Genomic DNA, 16385 nt, shown 5'->3' with positions numbered 1-16385 from the left:
ACTCAAACAAAGTGGAAACTGCTTAGTCCTTCATATTTATCAATGTCTATATCGATTTCAACAAAGAACAAGGCTGTATTTTGCAGTATAGGAAAGAGCAACACTGGAGGATCAGGAATCCGAGAATAAGCTTATTTTCATGAGTCCTGCACGATTTCGGATTTTCCTATAAAATGAATTGCTTTGCTCAAACCAAGTTAAAATTGCTTTGTCCTTCATAGTTATCCATGTCTAAAATGTATCAAGCATAAAGTTCCTCATATTACCCTGAATGAGAAAGAAGCATCCCTTTGGTTGAGCAATACGTTCCTTTTGCGGAGTTATGCATGATTTCGGATTTTGCTATAAAATTAATTCCTTCACACCTTTTTTTTTCACCGCATTTTATAGATTATGGTTGGAAATTTCAACCACTCTAATCCGAAGACCTCTCCTCCCGCTTTTGTTAATATATTTGAACTTTAGTTGGACATTCACCCCTTTTTGCAGCTAAACCACCTCCGCTCTCTGTTTTGATCATGTATGGTCTGGCAATACTACATTTTCTTACCCGTTTGTGAGTAATTATGGCTGGATATTCACACCTACTTGCAGCTGAACACAATCTCTCTCGCTTTTAATTATGTTTGGATTATCAAACCTTTTCTTTACTGCTTTTTGCCAACTTTGGTCGGACGTTCACACCTTCTTGCAGCCGAACACCTCCGCTTCCGCTTTTGATGGTATATATTCGGGCATTCGAACATTTTCTTACCTGCTTTTTACAAACGATGGTTGGACTTTCACACCTTCTTGTAGCCGAACAACTCCGCTCCCGCTATTGATTGTGTACAGTCGGGTATTTTAACCTTTTCTTACCCGCTTTTTACCAACTATGGTCGGACATTCACACCGTCTTACAGCGGAACATCTCCGCTCCCGCTTTTGATGGTGTATAGTCAGGCATTTGAACCTTATCTTACCCGCTTTTTACAAACTATAGTCAGACATTCACACCTTGGTGCTGAACCACCTCAGCTCCCTGTTTTGATCATGTATGGTCTGGCAATACTACCTTTTCTTACCCGTTTGTGAGTAATTATGGCTGGACATTCACACCTACTTGCAGTCGAACAGCTCTGCTCCCGCTTTTGATTATGTTTGGTTGGATATTCGAACCTTTTCTTAACTGCTTTTTACAAACTTTGGTCGGAGGTTCACACCTTCTTGCAGCCGAACACCTCCGCTTCCGCTTTTGATGGTATATATTCGGGCATTCGAACCTTTTCTTAGCAGCTTTTTACAAACCATGGTTGGACTTTCACACCTTCTTGTAGCCGAAAAACTCCGCTCCCGCTATTGATTGTGTACAGTCGGGTATTTTAACCTTTTCTTACCCGCTTTTTACCAACTATGGTCGGACATTCACACCGTCTTACAGCGGAACATCTCCGCTCCCGCTTTTGATGGTGTATTGTCAGGCATTTGAACCTTTTCTTACCCGCTTTTTACAAACTATGGTCGGACATTCAAACCTTCTTGTAGCCGAAAACCTCCGCTCCCTCTTTTGATCATACATTGTCGGGCATTCGCACCTTTTCTTACCCGTTTTTTACAAACCATGGTCGGACTGTCACACATTCTTGTAGCCAAACACATCCGCTCCCGCTATTGATTGTGTACAGTCGGGTATTTTAACCTTTTCTTACCCGTTTTCTACCAACTATGGTCGGACATTCACACCTTCTTACAGCGGAACACCTCCGCTCCCTCTTTTGATGGTGTATGTTTGGGCATTCGAACCTTTTCTTACCCGCTTTTTACAAACTATGCTCGGACATTCAAACCTTCTTGTAGCCGAACACATCCACTCCTGCTTTTGATGATGTATGGTTGGGCATTCAAACCTACTTGTTGCCCGCTTTTCATTAATTTTGGATGGACATTCACACCTTGTCACAGCCAAACACCTCCGCTCCCTGTTTTGATCATGTATGGTTGGACATTCGCACCTTTTCTCACCCGCTTTTTGCCAACTATGGTCGGCTTTTCACAGCTTCCTCTCCACCATACTTGTATGGTGGGATATTCACACCCACTTGCATCCGAAGACCTTTTGTTGATATTTAGTCGGTCATTCGCAGCTTACCCGCTTTTGGCAAACTATGGCCTTCATGCAGCCAAACATCTCTGATCTCGCTTTTTATGATGTAAGGTTGGGCATTCAGACCTTGCTTCACCTGCTTTTCACCAAATATAGTCGGACATTCACACCTTCTTGCAGCCTAACACTTCCGCTCCACCTTTTAGTGTTCTATCACACCTTTTTTTTCACCGCATTTTATAGATTATGGTTGGAAATTCTCAACCACTCTCATCCGAAGACCTCTCCTCCCGCTTTTGTTAATATATTTGAACTTTAGTCGGACATTCACTACTTCTTGCAGCTGAACCACCTCCGCTCCCTGTTTTGATCATGTATGGTCTGGCAATACTACCTTTTCTTACCCGTTTGTTAGTAATTATGGCTGGACATTCACACCTACTTGCAGCCGAACACCACCTCTCCCGCTTTTGATGATGTATGGACCGGCATTCTTACCTTTTCTAACACATTTTTCAGCAATTATGGTCGGAGATTCACACTTACTCACAGCCGAACAACTCCGCTCCCGCATTTGATGGTGTATAGTCGGGCATTCTCACCCTTTCTCATCAGCTTTTTGCAAATTATGATCTGACATTCACACCTGCTTTTGATAATCTATGGTTTGGCATTCGCACCTTTTCTTACCCATTTTTCAGTAATTATGGGTGGACATTCACACCTTCTTGCAGCTGAACACCTCCTCTCCCGCTATTGATTGTGTACAGTCGGGTATTTTAACCTTTTCTTACCCGCTTTTTACCAAATATGGTCGGACATTCACACCGTCTTACAGCGGAACACCTCTGCTCCCGCTTTTGATGGTGTATAGTCAGGCATTTGAACCTTTTCTTACCCGCTTTTTACAAACTATGGTCGGACATTCAAACCTTCTTGTAGCCGAAAACCTCCGCTCCCTCTTTTGATTATACATTGTTGGGCATTCGCACCTTATTTACAAACTATAGTCAGACATTCACACCTTGCAGCTGAGCCACCTCAGCTCCCTGTTGTGATAGTGTATGTTCGGGCATTCGAACCTATTCTTACCCCCTTTTTACAAACTATGCTCGGAGATTCACACCTACTCACAGCCGAACAACTCCGCTCCCGCATTTGATGATGTCTTGTCCGGCATTCTAGTCTCTTCTAACACATTTTTCAGCAATTATGGTTGGACATTCACACCTACTCACAGCCGAACACTTCCGCTCCCACATTTGATGGTGTATAGCCGGGCATTCTCACCCTTTCTCATCAGCTTTTTGCAAATTATGATCTGACATTCACACCTACTTGCAGTCGAACAGCTCTGCTCCCGCTTTTGATTATGTTTGGTTGGATATTCGAACCTTTTCTTAACTGCTTTTTACAAACTTTGGTCGGACGTTCACACCGTCTTGCAGCCGAACACATCCACTTCCACTTTTGATGGTATATATTCGGGCATTCAAACCTTTTCTTACCCGCTTTTTACAAACCGTGGTCGGACTTTCACACCTTCTTGTAGCCAAACAACTCTGCTCCCGCTATTGATTGTGTACAGTCGGGTATTTTAACCTTTTCTTACCCGCTTTTTACCAACTATGGTCGGACATTTACACCTTCTTACAGCGGAACACCTCCGCTCCCTCTTTTGATGGTCTATGGTCGGACATTCAAACTTTCTTGTAGCCGAACACATCCACTCCTACTTTTGATGATGTATGGTTGGGCATTTTCACCTTTTCTTACCCATTTTTCAGTAATTATGGGTGGACATTCACACCTTCTTGCAGCTGAACAACTCCTCTCCCGCTTATGATCATGTGCGGTTTGATATTCGAAAATTTTCTTTCATGTTTTAAAGCAATTATTGATGGACATTCAAATCTTCTTGTAGCCGAACACATCCACTCCTGCTTTTGATGATGTATGGTAACCTTTTATTACCCGCTTTTTACAAACTATGGTCGGACATTCAAACCTTCTTGTAGCCAAAACCCTCCGCTCCCTCTTTTGATCATACATTGTCGGGCATTCGCACCTTATCTTACCCGCTTTTTACAAACTATAGTCAGACATTCACACCTTGCAGCTGAACCACCTCCGCTCCCTGTTTTGATCATGTATGGTCTGGCAATACTACCTTTTCTTACCCGTTTGTGAGTAATTAATCCCAAAATATTGAGCATAAAATAAGTCTTTATGCTGATGATGTATTACTTTTCCTTCAGAACTCACAGACGTCTCTCAGTCACACGATCACACTCATAAATAAATTCTCAGCACTTTCTGACTACTCTATCAACTGGTCTAAGACCACAGTTCTGCCCATTAACTGTAGGGTCCATAATATACCTGCGATCACTTTACGGTCAGGAAATATTAGATATTTAGGCATAAACATTTCCTCCAGGCTCTCAGAGCTAACAAAGCTAAATTATGTGCAATTATTAAAGACAGTAGAGGACGATCTCTCGTTGGAAGTCCTTACCTATATCACTTATGGGGAGAGTTACATCCATTAAAATGATGATACTACCAAAAGTTAACTATTTGTTCTCAATGATCCCCATAAAACCATCTGCTACTTGGTTTAAGTCACTAGATTCATGCATCTCCAAATTTCTGTGGAAAAACAAACCACCACGTATTAGTTTAAAAACCCTACAGAAGACCAAGGACAGTGGTGGATTAGATTTACCTCATTTTCAGCACTATTCCTTAGACAATAGGTTACAATATATATCAAAATTGTTTAAACCTTGTTGTTGTCACAGTTCCCAGAGACGTTGTAATCGTTGAGGATTCTATATTCACCCCCTCATTAGAGGCACGTAATGCAGATTGATGACACTGATTCTTCTTCTCTGTTCATTGCTGGCATCATTCCCAGCATCGTAAGTGTTCGTGGCATTGTTAGCCTCTTCTTCTGGATCTTGATATCGAGAATCCTTTTGTATTTCTGGTTTGTCAGTCCTCTGTCTTCGTTCACCGGAGTCTTTGTCTTTTTGTCCTTGAGTTTGGTGATTTTTTCTTCTTTTGATGCCTTGACACAATGTGACAGGTGATACCACGTGGGAGATCCTGTAACTTGGATTGCTGTCCCTGTGCTGCGAAATGGCTGTGCTGCTCAAATGGTCTCTCCTTCATCATGGTTACATGCTGCCATTCCGACATCTCGCCATTCCGACATGGGTCTCCAATTGTCGGAATGGCGACACTTAATTTTTTATCAAACGTCCCACCATTCCGACACTTTTTTCCTCCTATGGTCGGAATGGCGGTATGTTTTTTGTTTTTTTAACATACCGCCATTCCGACAGTTCCTTTTAATAGCCTATTTTTTACCCAAAACATTTTGCACTAATGATATGCCGGCGCAAATACGCCCTAAAGTTTGGCGCACAAGCTTTGCACATGCAGAGGCCACAGCCTCGCAAACAAACTTTAATAATCTATTATCAAAATCCGCTGAATTTCAAATATAAAAATACAGATATTAATGTAACTCTGGCGAGACTGAAACTGATTAAGCAGAAATACAGTGTCAGTGAGCTGTCACAGCAGCCAGCTGGAGCGGAGCTCTCCACAGAGCCCATGCGTCTTTTGCACGCTGTCATCATATGCAAAAGTAATAATTGCTATTGCAGATATCACGGCTACTGCACAGGACACAGTTGCGAGCACTCTGCCTTGCCAATAGGAGAAGATAGAAATGACAGCATAGAACGTATAAAACACAACAAAATGCAGTAAAAACGTTTATTCATGTTATTCACGTGATTTATGAGTACTCACTCCAATTTTGGGAAGCGCGGATGGGTTTTGCGCATTTGGCACAAACACACAGCCGCAACGGTTGTAGCTTTATACAGCCTGTTGATATCTTAAGGACCTAACTGGTCACACTTGGGACTAAATGTCATGTAGAGATTGTTTTTACATGACATTACAGCTGAACATATAGCTTTCATCCACAAACCAACGTGGGAGAGCCCGAAGACGCATGTGCCAGACGCACATAGGCATGCGTAAAACCAATTTTGACCACTTCATACTGTTTATTTGCTTTCTTTTAGTTAACTTTCATTTCTTTTGGATTCTTGTGCGTGTTATGGAGCCGTTTTGGTCCATGTTTGTAAGCCTTTTTTTCCTGGATTAAATTTTCGGAAGTTGAAACAAGTGGCATTGGAGTGTGTGATTGAAAACCACCGCGGACTGCTTCTCCTCCTCCAGTTGCAGAGACTTTGTGTTTTTAATAACGCTTGTCTATAAACATGTTAAACATATAAATTGCATGAACAGAAAGAAGGGACTCACCTGTTGAGTAACACACATTTCCTTATACGGAAAGCCTTGTCGGAATGGTGGGACATTTGAACGTCAGAATAGCGGGATGTCGCAATGGTGGGATGTCGGAATGGTGGGACGTTTGCATGTCGGAATGGTGGTATGTCGGAATGGTGGTATGTCGGAATGGTGGGATGTCGGAATAGCGGGATGTCGGAATGGCGGGATTTCTGAATGGGTGTTGCCACCCCCTTCATCATATACACAGTTATTTATACATCACCTTCCACCATGAAGCGTTGTCCCTTTTTGTTTCTCTCTTTGTTCTTAAAATGCTGTTATGCATGTCTAAACCAATCCATTAAATTAGATCATTTTGGCAGTAAAGCGATCTACAATGTGCTTGGTCGCAAAGCTGCTCATCTGTGGTAAACAGCTCTTCAGAAAGGCATTCTTCAATTGATTTCACTAATTCTATGTAATAATTTTGTGATTTCCTACAAAACTACACTTCTTCTCCCATCTGTCTGAGTATTTAATATTGTCTGGGTCCCGTTAAAACATGTATTTTTCCCATCTAATTCCTTGTTTGCTTTAAAACAAGTATTCCCCATTTTCTATCCCTTCAGTAGCCAACCAGTTTGTATGGAGTACACTGGAGCAACTTGACTGATCAGTAAAACACTGCTTTTGTTGTCACCGCAAGGCTTCCCCCGTCGGTTGTTTCACTGAGACACTACTGAGTAACTATAACTCAACACACTTTATACACATAACATTCATATACATACTAACAAACAAACAAACAATTATTTATCGCAATTTTCTCATCTCTGTTTGAACGTACACCCAGGTAAATATTCCTGTAGTCTTCTCATACCGACTATGGACCCATTCATTGTTTAACTTCACTGTTTTGCAAATCCTAATTGAATATTACACATTGACATTGAACTTTACTTGATAAGCAGGTCTTCATTGCATTCAGCAGCCTATATGTGAGCATCTATGTGTAAGCTGTTCTTCTTTGCATTTATCAGCAGCAAGCAATTCTTCATTGCACATGTATATGAAAATAGTAAAACAATTCCAATGCGTTAGCGAAACCTTCTATATCAGGAGTGTCCATCATGATGCTGGGAATAGAACTTCTTTCCCAGAATAGTTCAACCTTCATTACTCAACTGATCATAACTCCGCAATGAGCACATTTCAAAGTATCATTCCTCTACATATATTCAAAAATCTATGTGTAAATGTTTAATATTTCTTATATTTGTTGATGTCATTCTGTGTGCATGTGGCCTAAACCCAATCTCTGTGTGGCAATTTTAATTTAAACAAGTTGAACTCTGCCTCTGATCATTTAAAAAAGGTGTGTACCAATATCAACCTTTCTCAGGTAATTACTGATCCTACAAAACCAAAGAGATCCTTCAAGGTTGTCCCTGATTGGCTCAATCTTAACAAATCAAAGGTAGAAAATCCGCAGTATCTGAACTTGGTGTTAGTTATCACTGCTCAATAGCCTGTATCAGAATTGCAAAAATGAAAACATTAGGTCCACGCTTGGTATCCAGATCCTGAAACATCTCCATGAGCAGGCTTTTTTTTAACTGATCTGTTGAATAGTTATATGACACTGTTAAAATCCCAGATGAAGATCTAGCACTTGACCATTTTTGTAAATCTTCTAATTCCATAGTTGATAAACACGCCCCTTTTAAAAAGTATAGAACTTAGAACAGGTCTATCCCTGGCTTTCGGCAGAACTGTCTTCTTTACTTTTTTTTCCCCTTGTCCTGTTCAGCATTATGTCAGAAGAATTGTAGTCTGAATACCTTTGATGCCAAACAGATTTGTTTTGCCAAGGGAAGTTTTATAAATGTAAAGCTCGCCTTGATGCCAATTTATTTATTTCTGTTTACAATATATGACATGAACTGAACTGAACCGGACCGGGGGACAAGGAAAGAAGAAGAGGAAAGAAGAGGAAACAGAACAAAAATAGAAACAAAAACCAGACAACCAGCTGCTACACCTGTAAAAAACAAAACAGACAACAATCCATGGCCTATGAGGGGAATCCAGCCTTAGCGCCACCAGGAGCACCTGAAAGCAGACAAGCAGAGAAAAAACAAACACACAAACAAACAAAAACAAGCACAAGAAGCGGCAATCGCATACAACACAGCTGTGGATATAGATGACCTGAGACGACATGATAATACATCAACTGCTTAGTGACCATGCTACTGGACTAATGAATGTGTGTGTGTGTGTGTGAGAACATGCAACACCCATGGCACAGGACCTACATGATAACCGTGCTTAGTTATGAGTGTATAAGCGTACAGGGCCACAATCCACAGCCCCCCCCCAAGCAATCAGAAGCAGGCAGAGAGGGCCACAAGACCCAGGCCACCAGCAGCCCCCACAGAGCACAGAACCCAGGCAGCCCACCGCAGGGGCAACCACGCATCCACCCAGAAGACTGCAGAGGAAGCCCCCGGAAAGAGCCCCCATAAGCATAGGGCAGAGGCACTCCGGGAACCAGGGGCAACAGCCCACCGACCCCGCCAGGCCCCAGCCGCCCAGACATGGGCCGTGCACTGGACCTGGGCCCCAGGAGCCTGAGCGCCCCCAAACCCCCCGGCAGAGGCCCCACCCAATACCCAGGAGGGCCAAGCGCCCCAGACAGCCACAAAGTGGGTCAGCGCCTGCCCCAGCGCCCCTGGCCAAGTGCCCTGGGAGTCAAGACGTGCCCACAGGTGGGTGAAGTCGCGAGCAGTGGGGAGAGGCAACGCTGATGCCCCATCGGGAGAAACACAGGCAGGCCAGGCGACAGCAAGTCCCAGATCCAGGCCCAATCATTACCACACACACTTTCACGTCCCATACATCCACACATCCACACATCCTACCTCCCTCGACTCTGCTGGGGTGTAGTGCAGCGGGCACACCAGGAGGCCAGCAACCCCCCAGCCACCACAGACCCCGAACCAGCAGAACAATTAATTAATCCTCCTGGCCCCTCCTGCCCCGAGCAGACACCAGGAAGCAGGGGTGTGCGAAGAAGACCCCTCCCCTCACCCTTCTGGCTCTTCAATATTTTCTAATAGTGAGCAATTAAAATTGAGGGGCAGCCAAACTTGTAGAACTGGGAGCGCGGCACTCTGGGCAGCCTACATACCCAAAGAGCCCCGCCCACCAGATGCCACTCAGTGTAACCACCCCCCAAGACCTAATGTGTGTGTGTGAGTGTGTTTGATAAGTAGTAATGTCTAAGGTGTAATTAAAACAGGGGCAGGGAACTGCAGAGTGCAACCAAAGGGGACCACCTACGTGGCCCCATCCACTACACCCCACCGAACACACACGCCCCCAAAACCCTTCATGTGTGAGTGTGTGCTGTGTACAGGAGCCAGAAGGGAGAGGGGTATGGGGATATATACCGGGGGAGCTACTCTCCCCCAGAGAGGGCAGCCAGGGACTGGCTGCAATAGGCATCCCCGCTACCTGGGAGCCAACAATGGGCAGGAGGGCCTGATGTCCACCAGGCTCGGGGCCTGCAGCGACCATATTCCGGGAGCTACTGTAACCCCAGAAGGTACCCATCCCGCCCCACCCCACTCAACCCAACCCCACCCCGGAGGACCTCTACAAAAAACAAACAAACAAACCACCCGGTCACACCAGTCGCAGCAGCCCGGGCCTGAGACCCACCATCACCCAGCAACCCACCACCACCACTATGTGATAAAACTAATCAGAGGGGACCAGAGAGAATGAAATTCAGCCAATTGATGTTTTGAGGAAGCAGACATTGTTTCCATGCTAATATAATCTAAAAGAAAATTTCTAAACTGGTTAATACACAGATTGTTCTTCGCTTTCCAGTTCATGAGAATAGTTTTCTTTGCGATACATAACACTGTGACAACCATGTGTGCTGAGTTAATTTCCATGTTGATGTTGTCTAAGTCACCCAGTATGCACAGTGTGGGGCATGCAGGGATGCTACACTTAAGCCATGTTGATAGGTCCTCACAGACTTCAAGCCAGAACTTCTGGACAGGCGCAGAAAACCACAAAGCGTGTGCATAATCATCAGGTGTGTTATCTGTGCAATGTGAGCAGATGTTTGAGTGTGTTAGACCCATCCTGAACATCCTTTGTCCTGTATAGTGTGTTCTATGAAGGATTTTGTATTGTATGAGCTGTAAATTAGGATTTCGAGTCTTTATGAAGGTGTTCAAACATATTTGTGGTTAGAAGCTATGACCAGAACTGATGGATAAATCTGCCTCCCATTTTGAGGATGGAAGAGACATTGTGTCATCTATCTTAGACAATAATTTATATATTTTTGATAGTAGTTTTGGGGTACAGCTGCTTAGAAATTCTGCTACCCTAGTCGGGGGTTGTAAGTCTGGTTGGTGGAGGATATATCCATCCATCCATCCATCATCTGCCGCTTATCCGGGGGTCGGGTCGCGGGGGCAGCAGCTTGAGCAGAGAAACCCAGACGTCTCTGTCCCCGGCCACTTCCTTCAGCTCTTCCGGGGGGACCCCGAGGCGTTCCCAGGCCAGCCGAGAGACATAGTCTCTCCAACGTGTCCTGGGTCTCCCCCGGGGTCTCCTCCCAGTGGGACGTGCCCGGAACACCTCCCCAGGGAGGCGCCCAGGGGGCATCCTAACCAGATGCCCGAGCCACCTCATCTGACTCCTCTCAATGCGGAGGAGCAGCGGTTCTACTCCGAGCCCCTCCCGGATGACTGAGCTTCTCACCCTATCTCTAAGGGAGAGCCCAGACACCCTGCGGAGGAAACCCATTTCGGCCGCTTGTATTCGCGATCTTGTTCTTTCGGTCACTACCCACAACTCGTGACCATAAGTGAGGATGGGAACGTAGATTGACCAGTAAGTAGAGAGCTTCGCCTTCTGGCTCAGCTCCCTCTTCACAACGACGGGTCGGTGCAGAGCCTGCAACACTGCAGGTGCCGCACCGATCCGCCCGTCAATCTCCCGCTCCATTCGTCCGTCACTCGTGAACAAGACCCCGAGATACTTGAACTCCTCCTCTTGGGGAAGGATCTCATTCCCGACCCGGAGAGAGCATTCCACCCTTTTCCGGCTGAGAACCATAGTCTCGGATTTGGAGGTGCTGATTCTCATCCCAGCCGCTTCACACTCGGCTGCGAATCACTCCAGTGAGAGCTGAAGGTCACGGCCTGACGACGCTAACAGAACCACATCATCTGCAAAAAGCAGAGACCCGATTCTGAGGTCGCCAAATGGGACACCCTCAACGCCCTGGATCCGCCTAGAAATTCTGTCCATAAAAGTTAGGAACAGAATCGGTGACAAAGGGCAGCCCTGACAGAGTCCAACTCTCACCGGAAACGTATCCGACTTACTGCCGGCAATGCGGACCAAACTCTGGCACCGGTCATACAGAGACCGAACGGCCCCTATCAAGGGGTCCGGCACTCCATATTCCCGGAGCACCCCCCACAGGACTCCACGAGGGACACGGTCGAACGCTTTCTCCAAGTCCACAAAACACATGTAGACTGGTTGGGCGAACTCCCATGCACCCTCCAGGATCCTGCCGAGGGTATAGAGCTGGTCCACTGTTCCACGGCCAGGACGAAAGCCACACTGCATCTCCTGAATCCGAGGCTCGATTATCCGACGGATCCTCCTCTCCAATACCCCCGAATAGACCTTACCAGGGAGGCTGAGGAGTGTGATACCCCTATAGTTGGAACACACCCTCCGGTCCCCCTTTTTAAAGAGGGGGACCACCACCCCAATCTGCCAGTCCAGAGGCACTGTCCCCGATGTCCACGCGATACTGCAGAGGCGTGTCAGCCAAGACAGCCCTACAACATCCAGAGCCTTGAGAAACTCAGGACGGACCTCATCCACCCCCGGGGCCTTGCCACCGAGGAGCTTTTTGACCACCTCGGCAACCTCAGCCCCAGAAATGGGAGGCCCCGTCTCCGAGCTCTCCGACTCTGCCTCTTCCGAGCACGTGTTGGTAGGATTGAGGAGTTCCTCGAAGTACTCCCCCCACCGACTCACAACATCCCTAGTTGAGGTCAGCAAAGCCCCGTCCGCACTGTAAACAGTGTTGACTGTGAGCCGCTTCCCCCCCCTGAGACGCCGGATGGTGGACCAGAATCTTTTCGAGGCCGTCCGGAAATCGTTCTCCATGGTCTCACCGAACTCCTCCCAGGCCCGAGTTTTTGCCTCAGCAACCGCCGAAGCCGCGGCCCGTCTGGCCCGTTGGTACCTATCAGCTTCTTCCAGGGTCCCACTGGCCAAAAAGGCCCGATAGGACTCCTTCTTCAGCTTGACGGCTTCCCTCACCACTGGTGTCCACCAGCAGGTTCGAGGGTTGCCGCCACGACAGGCACCGACCACCTTACGGCCACAACTCCGACCAGCTGCCTCGGCAATGGAGTCACGGAACATGGCCCATTCAATGTCCCCCACCTCAAATATGGTTGAAGCTCTGCCGGAGGTGGGAGTTAAAGCTCCTTCTGACGGGGGATTCTGACAAACGCTCCCAGCAGACCCTCACAATACGTTTGGGCCTGCCAGGTCTGATCGGCATCCTCCCCCACCAGCGGAGCCAACTCACCACCAGGTGGTGATCAGTTGACAGCTCCGCCCCTCTCTTCACCCGAGTGTCCAGGACATACGGCCGCAAGTCCGATGATACAACCACAAAGTCGATCATCGAACTGCGGCCAAGGGTGTCCTGGTGCCAAGTGCACATATGGACACCCTTATGCCTGAACATGGTGTTCGTTATGGACAGTCTATGACTGGCACAGAAGTCCAACAACATAACACCACTCTGATTCAGATCGGGGGGGCCGTTCCTCCCAATCACACCCCTCCAGGTCTCACTGTCATTGCCCACGTGAGCATTGAAGTCCCCCAGCAGAATGAGGGAGTCTCCGGTAGGAGCATTCTCCAGTGCCTCCCCCAGAGACTCCAAAAAGGGTAGGTACTCTGAACTGCTGTTTGGCGCATAGGCACAAACAACAGTCAGGACTCGTCCCCCCACCCAAGGCGGAGGGAGGCTACCCTCTCGTTCACTGGGGTAAACCCCAATGTACTGGCACACAGCCGGGGGGCAATAAGTATGCCCACACCTGCTCTGCGCCTCTCACCACGGGCAACTCCAGAGTGGAAGAGAGTCCAACCCCTCTCAAGAGTACTGGTTCCAGATCCCAAGCCGTGCGTCGACGTGAGTCCGACTATATCTAACGGTCTGATGAAGTTTCAACAATAAACAACAATCTTTGTATTATGAGAAAGAACCAGACTCATTCTTCAGGAATCCGAAAATAAGCTCTATTTTACGAGTTATGCACGAATTCAGATTCTCCTATAAAACGAATTCCTTAACTCAAACCATGTTAAGACTGCTTTGTCCTTCATATTTATTCATGTCTAATCAAGTTTCAATGATAAACAACGTTGTACTTTGTAGAATGAGAAAGAACTTCTTCAGCAATAAGCATCTCTCGACAAATGACGAAATACAGATTTTGCTATAAAATTAATTGCTATAAGCCTGACTTAAAACTGTTTGTCTTCCTTATTTATCCACTTCAAATCAAGTTTCAACAATTAAAAAAATTTTGTAGTTTGAGAAAGAACAACTTAATCTTGAGCAATCAGTATAAAAAGAAGGTAAGCAAAGGTGTGAATGTCAAACCATACATGATCAAAACAGGGAGCGGAGGTGTTTGGCTGAGACAAGGTGTGAATGTCCACCCATAATTAATGAAAAGCGGGCAACAAGTAGGTTCGAATGCCCAACCATACATCATCAAAAGCAGGAGTGGATATGTTCGGCTACAAGAAGGTTTGAACGTCTGACCATAGTTTGTAAAAAGCGGGTAAGAAAAGGTTCGAATGCCCGAACATACACCATCAAAGGAGGGAGCGGAGGTGTTCCGCTGTAAGAAGGTGTGAATTTCCGACCATAGTTGGTAAAAAACGGGTAAGAAAAGGTTAAAATACCCGACTGTACACAATCAGTAGCGGGTGCGGAGTTGTTCGGCTACTAAAAGGTGTGAAAGTCCGACCATGGTTTGTAAAAAGCGGGTAAGACATGGTGCGAATGCCTGACAAGGTATGATCAAAAGCAGGAGCGGAGGTGTTCAGCTGCAAGAAGGTCTAAATGTCCATCAATAATTGCTAGAAAACATGAAAGAAAATTTTCTAAAATCAAACCGCACATGATCATAAGTGGGAGAGGAGGTGTTCAGCTGCAAGAAGGTGTGAATGTCCACCCATTATTCCTGACAAATGGGTAAAAAAAAGGTGCGAATGCCCAACCATACATCATCAAAAGCAGGAGTGGATGTGTTCGGCTACAAGAAGGTGTGAACGTCCAACCAAAGTTTGTAAAAAGCAGTTAAGAAAAGGTTTGAATATCCAACCAAACATAATCAAAAGCGGGAGCATAGCTTTTCGAGTGCAAGTAGGTGTGAATGTCAGATCATAATTTGCAAAAAGCTGATGAGAAAGGGTGAGAATGTCCGACTGCACACCATCAAATGCGGGAGCGGAGTTGTTCGGCTGTGAGTAGGTGTAAATCTCCGACCGTAATTTCTGAAAAATGTGTTAGAAAAGGTAAGAATAATTACTCACAAACGGGTAAGAAAAGGTAGTATTGCCAGACCATACATAATCAAAACAGGGAGCGGAGGTGGTTCAGCTGCAAGAAGGTGTGAATGTCCGACTAAAGTTCAAATATATTAACAAAAGCGGGAGGAGAGGTCTTCGGATGAGAGTGGTTGAGAATTTCCAACCATAATCTATAAAATTCGGTGAAAAAAAGGTGTGATAGAACACTAAAAGAGGGAGCGGAGGTGTTCCGCTGTAAGGTGTGAATGTCCGACCATAGTTGGTAAAAAGTGGGTAAGAAAAGGTTAAAATACCCGACTGTACACAATCAATAGGGTGAGTGGAGTTGTTCGGCTACAAGAAGGTGTGAAAGTCCAACCATGGTTTGTAAAAAGCTGGTAAGAAAAGGTTCGAATGCCCGAATATATACCATCAAAAGCGGAAGCGGAAGTGTTCGGCTGCAAGAAGGTGTGAACGTCCGACCAAAGTTTGTAAAAAGCAGTTAAGAAAAGGTTCGAATATTAAGTAGGTGTGAATGTCCAGCCATAATTACTCACAAACGGGTAAGAAAAGGTAGTATTGCCAGACCATACATGATCAAAACAGGGACCTGAGGTGGTTCAGCACCAAGGTGTGAATGTCTGACTATAGTTTGTAAAAAGCGGGTAAGATAAGGTGCGAATGCCCGACAATGTATAAGCAAAAGAGGGAGCAGAGGTTTTCGGCTACAAGAAGATTTGAATGTCCGACCATAGTTTGTAAAATGCGGGTAAGAAAAGGTTACCATACATCATCAAAAGCAGGAGTGGATGTGTTCGGCTACAAGAAGATTTGAATGTCCATCAATAATTGCTTTAAAACATGAAAGAAAATTTTCGAATATCAAACCGCACATGATCATAAGCGGGAGAGGAGTTGTTCAGCTGCAAGAAGGTGTGAATGTCCACCCATAATTACTGAAAAATGGGTAAGAAAAGGTGAAAATGCCCAACCATACATCATCAAAAGCAGGAGTGGATGTGTTCGGCTACAAGAAGGTTTGAATGTCCGACCATAGTTTGTAAAAAGCGGGTAAGAAAAGGTTCGAATGCCCGAACATAGACCATCAAAAGAGGGAGCGGAGGTGTTCCGCTGTAAGAAGGTGTAAATGTCCGACCATAGTTGGTAAAAAACGGGTAAGAAAAGGTTAAAATACCCGACAGTACACAATCAATAGGGGGAGCGGAGTTGTTTGGCTACAAGAAGGTGTGAAAGTCCGACCACGGTTTGTAAAAAGCGGGTAAGAAAAGGTTCGAATGCCCGAATATATACCATCAAAAGTGGAAGT

Source organism: Leuresthes tenuis, unplaced genomic scaffold (genome assembly GCF_036924035.1).
Source record: "Leuresthes tenuis unplaced genomic scaffold, fLeuTen1.0.hap1 SCAF_22, whole genome shotgun sequence".
Taxonomy (NCBI): Eukaryota; Metazoa; Chordata; class Actinopteri; order Atheriniformes; family Atherinopsidae; genus Leuresthes; species Leuresthes tenuis.
This window is presented reverse-complemented; position numbering follows the sequence as displayed.